This window comes from Strongylocentrotus purpuratus, unplaced genomic scaffold, assembly GCF_000002235.5.
Source record: "Strongylocentrotus purpuratus isolate Spur 01 unplaced genomic scaffold, Spur_5.0 spur5_scaffold_20, whole genome shotgun sequence".
NCBI classification, from domain to species: domain Eukaryota; kingdom Metazoa; phylum Echinodermata; class Echinoidea; order Camarodonta; family Strongylocentrotidae; genus Strongylocentrotus; species Strongylocentrotus purpuratus.
In genome coordinates, this window is record NW_022145606.1 from 10,482,825 (window position 1) to 10,494,250 (window position 11,426).

An 11,426-nucleotide genomic window follows, 5' to 3' on the forward strand; every position below is an offset into this window, starting at 1 on the left:
TTCCGTATCCATGCACTCTTCTTCTCATTTTATCGGCAATAAAGCAAACATACGAACTTTACTTCGAACAGAAAATTGTACCGCATTGGTCCTTACAGAAACATACGTATAATACAGGGATGGTCCTACAGTAATTTTGCTCCTGAGATAATTCCTCAGGTTAGGTGTGGAGTTGTGTTGTGTGTACATGTGTGAGTATGTTCACGCTTGCTGCACTGATTTATGGTCTCATAATTATTATCAACAGCAAGTTGCAAAATATCTTTCTTTAATATTTTCTCGGAACTAACAGCTCGGAATCTAATGTGTGTCGTGTTCAAAATGTTTGAAGTGGTACCAGTAATGAATTCATTGTTTCAACCATATCTTTTGCACAGGACTTCCCTCTCCTTCTCCCCTCCCCCTCTCACACACACTACTTTTCCACCTCTCTCTCTCTCTCTCTCTTTCTGTCCTCTTCTCCCTTCCCTTCCCGCATTTCGCTCCGTCTCTACCCCCCCCCCCCTTTTATGTCTTTCTCTCTCTCTCTCTCTCTCCCTCCCTTATCTCTTCCTCCCTATCTTTATCCTTGTCACTTTTCTACACTAACCAAATTCTAAACTCCAACTTTGGAACCAACACTAACACTTAAGCAAAACCCATCGACAAAACAATATATTGGTGCATTATCATCACTTATCAGTATATCCCTTACAAACAAAAAACCATGGTAACAATGTTTTTTTTTTAGTCCAAATTACCATCCACCATGGTATCAAACAACGAAATTCGATGAAATTATCATTGCTTGATATATACCATGGATTGGTTACCATTGATGGTGGATGGTAATTTGGACCAAAAATAAACCCCGTGGTGACCATGGTTCTTGTACAGTCCAGTACCCACATAAAAGTCTAAAATACAGTCTAGGCTCTTGGCCAGTGGTTTTAATTTGAATCAATCGTGCAGATTCCCTTCGCTAGCGTGTAAATCAAAAATACGCATTCCGGAGGCGTATTTTTGATTTACACTTTAGCGAAGGGAATTTCACGATCAATTCATAAAGAGCATATGTCAAACCTTTATGTAGTGTAATGGATCGGTGGTTAGAACGGTTCAGAGACAAAATAAATTCGAAACCGTCAAACGGGCTCGGAAATACAGTTGAATTCCAATTTATTATTTACAACGTCGCTGCAAACTTAGCCGAAGTTCCAGTAGTTTAAACGAAGATTATTTATTTGAGTTTTTAATTTGAAATATAATCTTTTGCAATTTTTCATCTTGTCTTTAGATGTTTACAATGGATTTAAATAATCGCTAAACACCTGATGTAATTTGAACAACCTATTTTTCTGAAACTCACATTTGAACTTTTTGGTTTTCTGTATATATTTGATTTTAGATTTTTAATTCATGCCAATCTATGCTCATTGTAATTGTTATGTATATTTTTTAATTTTGCATGTTTTTATCTGTGAATGGTATGGCAATTCAGCCTTTTACGGCTGCGAAGATATTTTTTGATAAACCTTGAATGGGAATTGAATTGAATTGAAATGAGCCAGGAATAACAAATTTCTATTTGTTTCAAGTTAATGCTTGCATTCTCATTATTTGATTAAACAAAATCGTTTTCACTGGCTGCCTGCCGTAGCAACAAACAGAGTTAACAAAAGACTTAACGTGCTTGCAGTGTATTTATATTACACTCTTACTTAAACAAACATCAGTCCTTACATGAGGTGAAATCCAAAATGTTAGGCCGACCATGATATTTTTATGTACTGCCTCTATTCAGGATTCAGGATATATCTATGCATATCAACCACAGCATCAATATAATCTCTCTGGTTCTCTATCCCCTCTCTCTTTCTCTTTCTATCTCTGTCTCATTGTCTCTGCCTGTTTGTCCCTCTTTCTCTGCCTTCTCTCTCTCTTTCTTTCTTTCTGTCTCTCCCCTCTCTCCATATGCCTATCTCCGTGTCTCTCTTGCTCTTCCACCAACGAACCCCTCCCTCCCTCCCTCTTTCGAATTCCCTCTCGTCATCTTCCTCCCATCTTCATGCTCTCCAACATTTACCCTTGTTTTTTTGTTCTTCATCTATATATCATTCTTTATCATGTCTTATTTATTTAACCTTTTTCTCTTTTTAATACCCTTGGTCTTCTTCCTCTTCCTTTTTCTTTTTCTCTTTCTTCTTTTTTTCGTGGGTGGTCTTCTTCCTACTTGAGGTCATCTTTTTTTCTCAGTTCAATTGCAAGTCTATTCATGAATGAAAAATCTGATATTATATATTAATATTAGCTTTCGGTAAAATCGACCTCCATCGTATTTATTAATTAAAAAAAAAAATGATATAGTGACGTCGTAAATTATGTAGGCCATTTTCTTTCAAATTTGTCCCCTCTCTTTTTTTGTTGTCGCATTTTAGCATTACAAATTGGCCTTGAATGGCGGAAATTGTTTTCTAATGATTGATACACGCCACTATTCCTATACATTATTATTGACTTGCGCGTTCTCAACACTGCACTCAACAGTTCATGATCACCTACTTATCCTAATCATAGTATGAATAAATTCGGTTTTCAACAATTATAATAATAGCGGCGGTGTTAATGCCATGGCTCGTTGCATGGATAATGATGATATATTATTGTCATGCACAATTCATTGCACTCCTGGTCGCCATGGCGACAATTCTTTCTCATCTCGTTTCTATTTGTTACTAATTATGCTGGGATATAATGATTTAATATTGGCAGGTTTGCAGTTTAGTGAACACTTCCCCTTTTAAAGGTATATCATGTTTGGGTTTTGTCAGGAAGGGGGGGGGGGGGGTGGTATAAATACAAAGGGGAGCATCAGAACGAAAATAAACAATTTTGTAGACATTCGTAATTTATACCCCTACATTCTCATGAATAATTATGATTACATTATCAGGGATAATTTCATATTTGTTTCTCTCTTTACATGGTCCAAGAAACTGTCTATGCACGTAAATCATATTGAGCGGATGATACAACGTGTCCATAATATGTGGAAATAGAGTACTTATTAGAAATGGAAAGGGGACACGGGTCAAAATAAAACAGGCACTTATCAGAGGTGAAGAGAAAGGGATATTAAAGGTAATACAAAGTTTTGGGAAATTTTGAAAATTGGGTAGATAGTGATTCTTGACAATTTTGATATATTTGGATGTCCCTGTGGATCTATGATAAGCAGTAGAAAATTTGGCCCCTACAACCCTTCTGCTTTCGAGAAATATTGGATATAAAAATTTACTGGTGCTCCCGGTAAATTTTGATGAATCTCAAATAGCGCCTACGCCCGCACAATAGTAGCTGCGACCATGAAAATCTCAGAATGTATAGTTGTGATATATTTTCCAAATGGGAATAGCTAGTCGGTTGATTTAAGTCAAGAAACATTGTTTAATAGCTTAATTAATATCTTGACCTTGAGAGGGAGCTATATAACATAAATAGTTACTTTTTTTACAATTTCATAACTTTAGACCCGATTTCAATCCCGACAACGATCACTGATTGTGGTAGGATCGCATATGCTTCCAATATGTTCATTGGAACCAAATTCATGACCCCATCCCGAAACTTTGTATTACCTTTAAAGCGAAAGATAATTAAGGGGCTCTTATAAAAGGGGCACATATCAGGAGAAAGGGGGCATTTATTAGAAAGGCAATATGCACTTCTTTTAAAGGAAATGGGCACTTGTCAAAGTCAAAAGGGGCACTTTTCAAATCTAAAAAGGGGCTTTTGGGGGTACTTGAAAATTATGGGAAACTATACCCCCTGCCCTCTTTCCAGGAGCGCCGCCTTTGAGTACAGAGCCTTTAATGTGCATGTCTTTATTTCCCTTTCTGTTTTGTTTTCTTGTTTTGTTACTGTTTTCTTTTGATGTCTTTCTTCATTTCCTTTTCTATGTGTTAGGAAATATGTTCCCTGTAGTTCACCCTTCCCCCCCCCTTTTCCCTCTAGTCTCTGTCATCTCCTTAAACTCCTTTAAAATTCTACTCATTCCAAGATGTTTTCTCCATGCAAATATGTAGGCCTAACCCATCCGAAAAATATTTATTGACGAACGACCTTTTATACGAAAAGCTCTACTAAAGGGAATGTGCGTCAAAGGAACACTATGAATTAACATGCAACCATTTACCATTCATTGTAATGATTTGCTTTCTCCCTATAAGATTGCCTTCAAACCATATGGTAATTTTTTCAGACATACCGATGAAACGTAATATTTGCAGAAGGATGTGATGATCTTTGCAGTCACAAATGCTTTTTGTAAATCGGGCATAACGATTCCTGTTGTTCTCCCTTCCTTTGTCTATATTATCAGTCAAATATTTATTGTAAAGGTTATTTCACATGAAGGACATTTTACATGAACTTGAAATTGATCTATGTACGCCTTCACCGAAAAATAGCGGATCGGAGCACTCATAAATACATTATAGCAGTGACAGCGATGTCGGTACAATACCGTGTCTTTAAAAAGGGATTCACGACCGTGTTAAATAATATGTTTGATCTCTTCAGCCTTAATTGTAGCGTTATATGACAGGAGAACCAAGCAGCGCTGGTCACGAAGGACTAGTGGCAGCAATGACTGTGTTTATGGTATTTCATAGATTTTTATTTGATTTTTCTTTTTGACTTTTTTGTTTCACATTCCACAAAATAACAGTTTACATAAGGTCTGCAAGATAAAGCATAATGACAAAAACAACGACGGCAGTAAATGAGCAGTAACGTGAAATATGAATAACTTATTAAAAAGCAATGCTTGTATAATTTAGGTTCCCATATACCAATGATTATATCAAAAATTCCAATGCGGAAAGAGGAAAGAGGAAAGAGGAAATTTTGAGTTTACGCTTGACCCTGAGACCTTCACGCGGGCAGTCCTACTTCCGAATGTTCTAACTGTCTGCCCTAACCAAAAGAACCTTCTTATTAATGCATCACTGTCATTTTTATACAATATCCACTCTGCTCGTGCTAATGCAATCGCTAATACATTTTCTACCTGACATGACAATCCTGCCTGCTATGACAAACTGCAGTACCCTGGTAGCTGCTGATCTCCGATAGAGCGGAGGAAGAAGAAGAAGAAGAAGAAGAAGCTAATTGCTTGGAAGACAATATACCCAATCTCTATGCAACGGTGATTTTATTTCATAATATGATAAATGCTACATTAACAGGAAGCTACATTTATTTTTTCCTATTCCTTCTCAACCTATTCCCCCCCCCAAAAAAATATATCTATTATTATGCTGCCGCTTTTTAGCTACTGATCCTTCATTTCCTCTTCCTATTTCTAATTACTATTTCATTACATTTTTACATCGTCTAACTGCTCTTTCATTAAACCATTTATAATAAAAAAAAATATGCTGCTTGATACCAGAACGATTAAGTGTATAATTGTCGTTGAGTGGGCGTTTTTTTATTTGTACTTTAAAATCATTTAAAATCATTTGTTCAGAAAAGGTTGATATTGAGTAGCTAATATTTCCTAAAATCTTAAAGGCATCGTTTAACAATGTTAAATCTGAGATGCGTGACCCTACGTGGTATCCGTGTCTGTAATATGGTGTAATATTGAAGCCCTAAAAAAATTGCGCTTCAAAATGATCATGAAGTGCGTCAAAAAAGTAAAATTCTTTGAGTGACCGGTTCTACCAATAGATCTTATTATTTTTGTACAAATTGAGCTAAGATGAGGCTTCCAAGAAAGAAATGCATTCAAAATAACACCTAAAAACGGCATATTATCAACCTTTACTATGACATTTTCACCATTAATGAGTTTTGACAAATTTGACGGAACCCTCTTTCCTCAAAATTTAAAAAGGATTTATTGCAAGCATAACCGTTTATTTTGCCTGCTGATGATTTAAGATTGTCAATTTGTTTTAATGTGATAACGAAACGGTGGTATCATCAGCAAACAAAGAGAAGTTTAAAATTGAAGAACATTAACTATATCATTTTTGTAGACGAGAAAAAAGGAGGGATCCTAACACAGATCCCTAAGGAATTCTGCAGGATACATCCCTTTGTTGAGAATTGACACCATCGATCACCACATATTGGTTTATATATAACAAATAACTGACGAACCACTGAAGTGGAAACCTTCTAATTCCATAAAATTCTAATTTTTTAAACAATATCTGGTGATCAATGATGTCAAATGCTTTTGACAGGTCCATAAATACGCTAAGACAATAATTACCAACATCTATTTCATGTGATATATAACCAAGTTCAGTACGCCAAAATAAGTAGACAAATAATTTCGAAATCCAAATTGTTGGGGTATTAAAATATTGTTAAGTACAGAAAATGTATACAGTCTGTCGTAAATTATCCTTCTTAACATTTTTGAAAAAAAAGTTAATAAAGCAATTTGTCTGTAATAATGTCATGTTTGTCACCTTTTTTTGTGTAAATTCCTAATAAATCTTTTAGCTTCGGCGAAGGATACTTGATATTTATGTTCTTATATTTAATGTATTCTTTTCACGTAGGAGTGTCACCCTTCTTAATATAACGACAATTTAACTTTTGCTTTCTCTTAATAGATTTTAAAATAACATGGGTGATCCACAGTTTATCGTGTTTTTCAGTTTTACCTTTGCAAGGGGGGAAAACAATCAAAATATAAGGAACTAAGCTCATGAATAAATAGATCATATGACACAGTGACACCTGTTATACCATAAATTACAGACCAGGCAATCAACCGTAGCGTATTCTTAAATAAAAAATATTTTCTTTGGTGATTACTCGTGATTTACCACAGAATGAATAAATATGGAACGATATACTGTCATTTATACAAAATATTGAAAAACGATCCGAAAAATCTGAATAAAATGATACCACAGTTATGATGCATGTGAATACAGTTGGTAAATATGTTATCAATCACGGTAGCAGAATGTCTTGTTACACGAGTTGGTTTACTTATATTAGAGAATAGCCCATATGTAAACATTATATCTCGAAATTCATTAGTTTTGTGATCAATATCTTGATTAAGTAAGTTAATGTTGAATGCATGTATGCACCTTTATTTAAGGAGTTCATGTCGACCAACAGGCTCGTGAGTGTTTCGTTGAAATCGTTAACATCAGTATTTTGTAAACACAGCCAACTATTATAGTTTTCTTTTTCTCTTGATGTATTTCAATAAAGACAGTATCACAATGATTAAGACTATTAACTGATAAATAAGAACACAGGTTACAATCGATATCATCTCTTATATATATATATATATATATATATATATAAAGCTGCTCCTCCCCCATGTTTGTTGAGTTTATCAATATGCACAAGTGAACATCCGTCAATATTAAACATATTAACTGAAATGTTGTTACGAAACCATGTTTCAGAAATTCCAATAACTGTGAATTTGTAATCTAATAAACTAAGAAGAAGTTGTAGATCGTCGTAATTACAGAACAAACTCCATGTAATATAGAAAAGTTATCTGGAGTAGATTTATATTTTGGTACAAAATCATCAGAAAACATCTATTTGCAGGAATCATTGGTTACATTGTTAGGTTGTAATGTTTTTGTAGAATTCAGCATTAATTATTAAGTTCATTTAGACTTAGAGGAATTACGGACAGAGAGCGGTATTTTTTTTTATCGATACATTTGTTTAAGTGAAAGAAATTAAAAATAGATAACAAAAACACATCGTTGACTAGGTGATGATTGAAAGGAAACATTTCAGAGTTCCAAGGAATACAAAATGCATCGTCTTCGAGTAATTGTAATTTGGAACATTTCTCACAGAGAATTTTATTACCCCTCATGAGAAAAAAAGTTGCTGCAAAAAGTGTACAAAAAAGAAACAACAAGAAAATACAAAGACCAACAATAAATTGCTCAAACACACACTACAATATTTAAAGTCTAAAAGAGGGACAAATTTACACCCCTCATAAAATAAAATATCACCTTTAAAAATTACCAACATTCCTGATGGGGTTGACAAAGTCTGTCGCTGTATACGATCCATTGTGTCAGAGATAAAAGAACTCCATAAATGAGATTTGCATGATTAAACGTGGGAAAAATATCGATGTTTACAAACACAAAGCACATGGCTTAAAGAGTGAATGTACACGAAGATAGCAAAAATACGAATTGAAGAGGTTGAGAAAATTGGTAGCAGCATATTATTAATACATACATGATTGATTATGGCAGAGTTCACCTTGACCCCTGGAATAGGGACTTTTAGATTTGCGTGGACTGAAACGTGTGACGTCCATTCAAGGCAGTGCATTAAAAGGACGTCGATCGAAGCAATCCCCATTGTCTTCGTTCGAATCTAAAAGTCCCTAATAACAGCCAAGACGTACTGGTCATGAGACCAACGGATAATTAGACTGCATGGATTCGGATTTGCATAACAGAAATGGAATCAAATTTGGCAGTGAATTTTTTTTTTCACTGCTCAATGTGAAAAAGAATTGTGCTTTTGAGTATTCCGGGCCCTGTTGGATTTTAAAAAAAAAACATCAATATTAATTATCAAATCGAAGTTTCAATGGAAGTGCCAAACATGACTTGTAAAGTAAGCAGCGATGGTCTGTATAAGGCAATATGGCCAAGGATCAAAACGTTACTATTAAAGTGTCGTATTAAACCCATATACATGTAAATATCTATATCAGGTCACTTCGACAATCAGTCAAATCATTATTGTGAAGGTTCAATATTCAACAACCAATCTCATTTTTACACCGATATGATTAAATTACAGATATGACAAGCGGAAACGCTTGCAACATACACTCAACCGTAGCGTGAGGAGAAACACTTCGGTCTGTTTTTGAACGCTATAGCGCGCGCTGACCATGTAGAGATTAGCGAGTTTTCGCAACCGGCGAAGCGGCCTCCTACCACGCTCATCCTCGCGGGGGTCGCACTCAGAGCGAACATTTTCGCGTAGCGTCCAAACCTACGACGGTATTCAGCTGTATTAGCGTCGGGAGTCGAGCTAGTACGGGGAGGCGAACTCATTTAAATACCCCGTAGTCAGCACCTGCGTCGCCGTGCGAAACTCCCTAATAAGTCGCTGACTACCGTTAATCAAGTCCATTCGTTTACATGCAGTTGTCCAAAATAAGACGTAGATGGTGTTAACCAGTATTTGCCATGCATGCTACACCCCCTTCAAATGTAATATCATTTCGATGTTAAGCCGGTAACCCCGTTAATTTCGTTCTCATTATAATATAGCTCGGTCATCATCGCTAGGCATCACATATTAAAATTGATTATATGAACGCAGCGAAATCGGGCAGAAGAACTGTAGCGCATTTCCATCAGCTAGCAATGATCAATGATAAATGATCAATGCTGGACGAGGCTGGGCGTAGGTGAAAGCGTTGAATCCATTCTTGTCTCATTAAACTGATCACGTGATCTGTGTTTTATCAACTGACGTTTCATCATCTCAAGATCATTTGTCATCGGGTCCCGTGGAATAGTTGTTGTGTGACGATTGTCTTCTGCTTCTTGCTCACAATAAGGAATTTATCTTCACGTCTTTCAATGACGATAGCTGTAATCTTGGGACTCGTTTCTCTGGCCAGCGCCATGCATCTCACCGGTTAGTTTTTTATATTTTATCTCCCCCCTCTCTCTCTCTTTTCCCACCTCCCAATCTCTCACCCTTCTTCCCATGCACTCTCTCTCTCTCTATTTTCTGCTTTTCTCACCTCTCTTCTCCCTCCTTCCTTCCCTCTCTCTCTCTCTCTTTTCCACCTTTCACCATCTCTCCCCCTCCTATTCTTCCCTTCCCCATCCCTCCCTATCTCTTTCTCCCTCTCTCTTTCCCAACTCCCCCATCTACCCCCATCTCTTTCCCTTCACTCTGTTTCTGTCTGTGTGTCTGTCTCGGTCTCTGTCTGTCTCCCCCCCTCTCTCTCTCTCTCTCTATGTCGATTGATAGATATTTATGATCTCCCCCATAATGCAATACTAAGTCTTGATTAGTGTTATATGGCACTGGTTTTTTTAAACTTATACCAAATGTGTCCACAAATAGGTCCAAAATAAAAATATGTTTACTCACTTCAAACTTGTATTTTTAGGATCAGGACTAATCATATTTTTGAGAAATGCAAATTCTGGACCTTAATCTATCTCCTTATTTATTCACCAGATATGAATACTTGAGTTTTTACAATTTTTATTGTGAACCATAGCATATCTAATAACTGTGATATAAAACTCATTTGCTATTAACTACACCTTTAAATATGTTGGGTCTTTAAGAATATGTTTCAGAGATTATTCATGCAAATTGTTGAGTTTCTATCTTGACAAATACAGATTTTGTATCCCTTGAAAGTGAAAAATAGGTCTAAATTAGGGTTTTGACAATAACAAGTTTTTATTTCAATAGGTAATATGCTTTTTCTTAGGTCAAACTTATTTTATTATAAAAACTGACGATATAAGGTAAATACATGCCCAAAAATTGGGAACCAGTGCATTGCCTAATAATTTTCATATGTCACACCACTGATGTTTCGGACGTTACACACTGTTAACAGTATAACTTTATTCAAGTTAATTGCTTTTCTTTACGTATTATTGACCTCAGTTTCATTAATTGTTTGCAGAAAAATACTTCTGTAACATTTATGGAAAAAAATTGTGCAGTTTTAATTAGTTTAGCACATACATGTATACCAAGTTTGTCTTCATCGAGCACTCAATTTATGTAAAGTATATATATTATTCATTTCAAGAACGTGTACCGGTAGTTAAAAATGCTTATGTGATCTAACAGAGTGAAATATGAAGCTAATAGCAAGTGTAGTCATCAAAACTCCTTAGAAAATTCACTTAGAAACATACTCTTTATTGCATGTTATGAACAACAGTGTGAAATGTACATGCATGCTATGGTTTGTTTCGGATGTTACACAATGTTAACATTTCAATGAGATCATCAATTTCTATAAACTCTACAATAGATGTTTAATCAGCTTGCTAATGTTCTTCAACTATATAGTGTGTCATTCAATAATATCACTAACACATACATGTATGTCAGCAAAACATTGACAAATCTTTTTAAAAGTAAAACTATAAAAAAAAGTACCACCAGTCCTGTAAGTAATAAGAAATAAGTGAATCCTAATTTATGTACATCTCAAGAATGAGACAGTTAAGATGTATTTTACAATTTTGTATGTTTTAGGTTATAATACTACTGTAGTAACAATCATCCTTTACCACTATTTGTATTAGGAGGCTGTTTCAAACGACAACATTTTGTTATGCTCTTAAATAAGTATTTATTTATTTATTTACTTGATGACCGATTGATGAATGGATGGATTGATTGGTTGG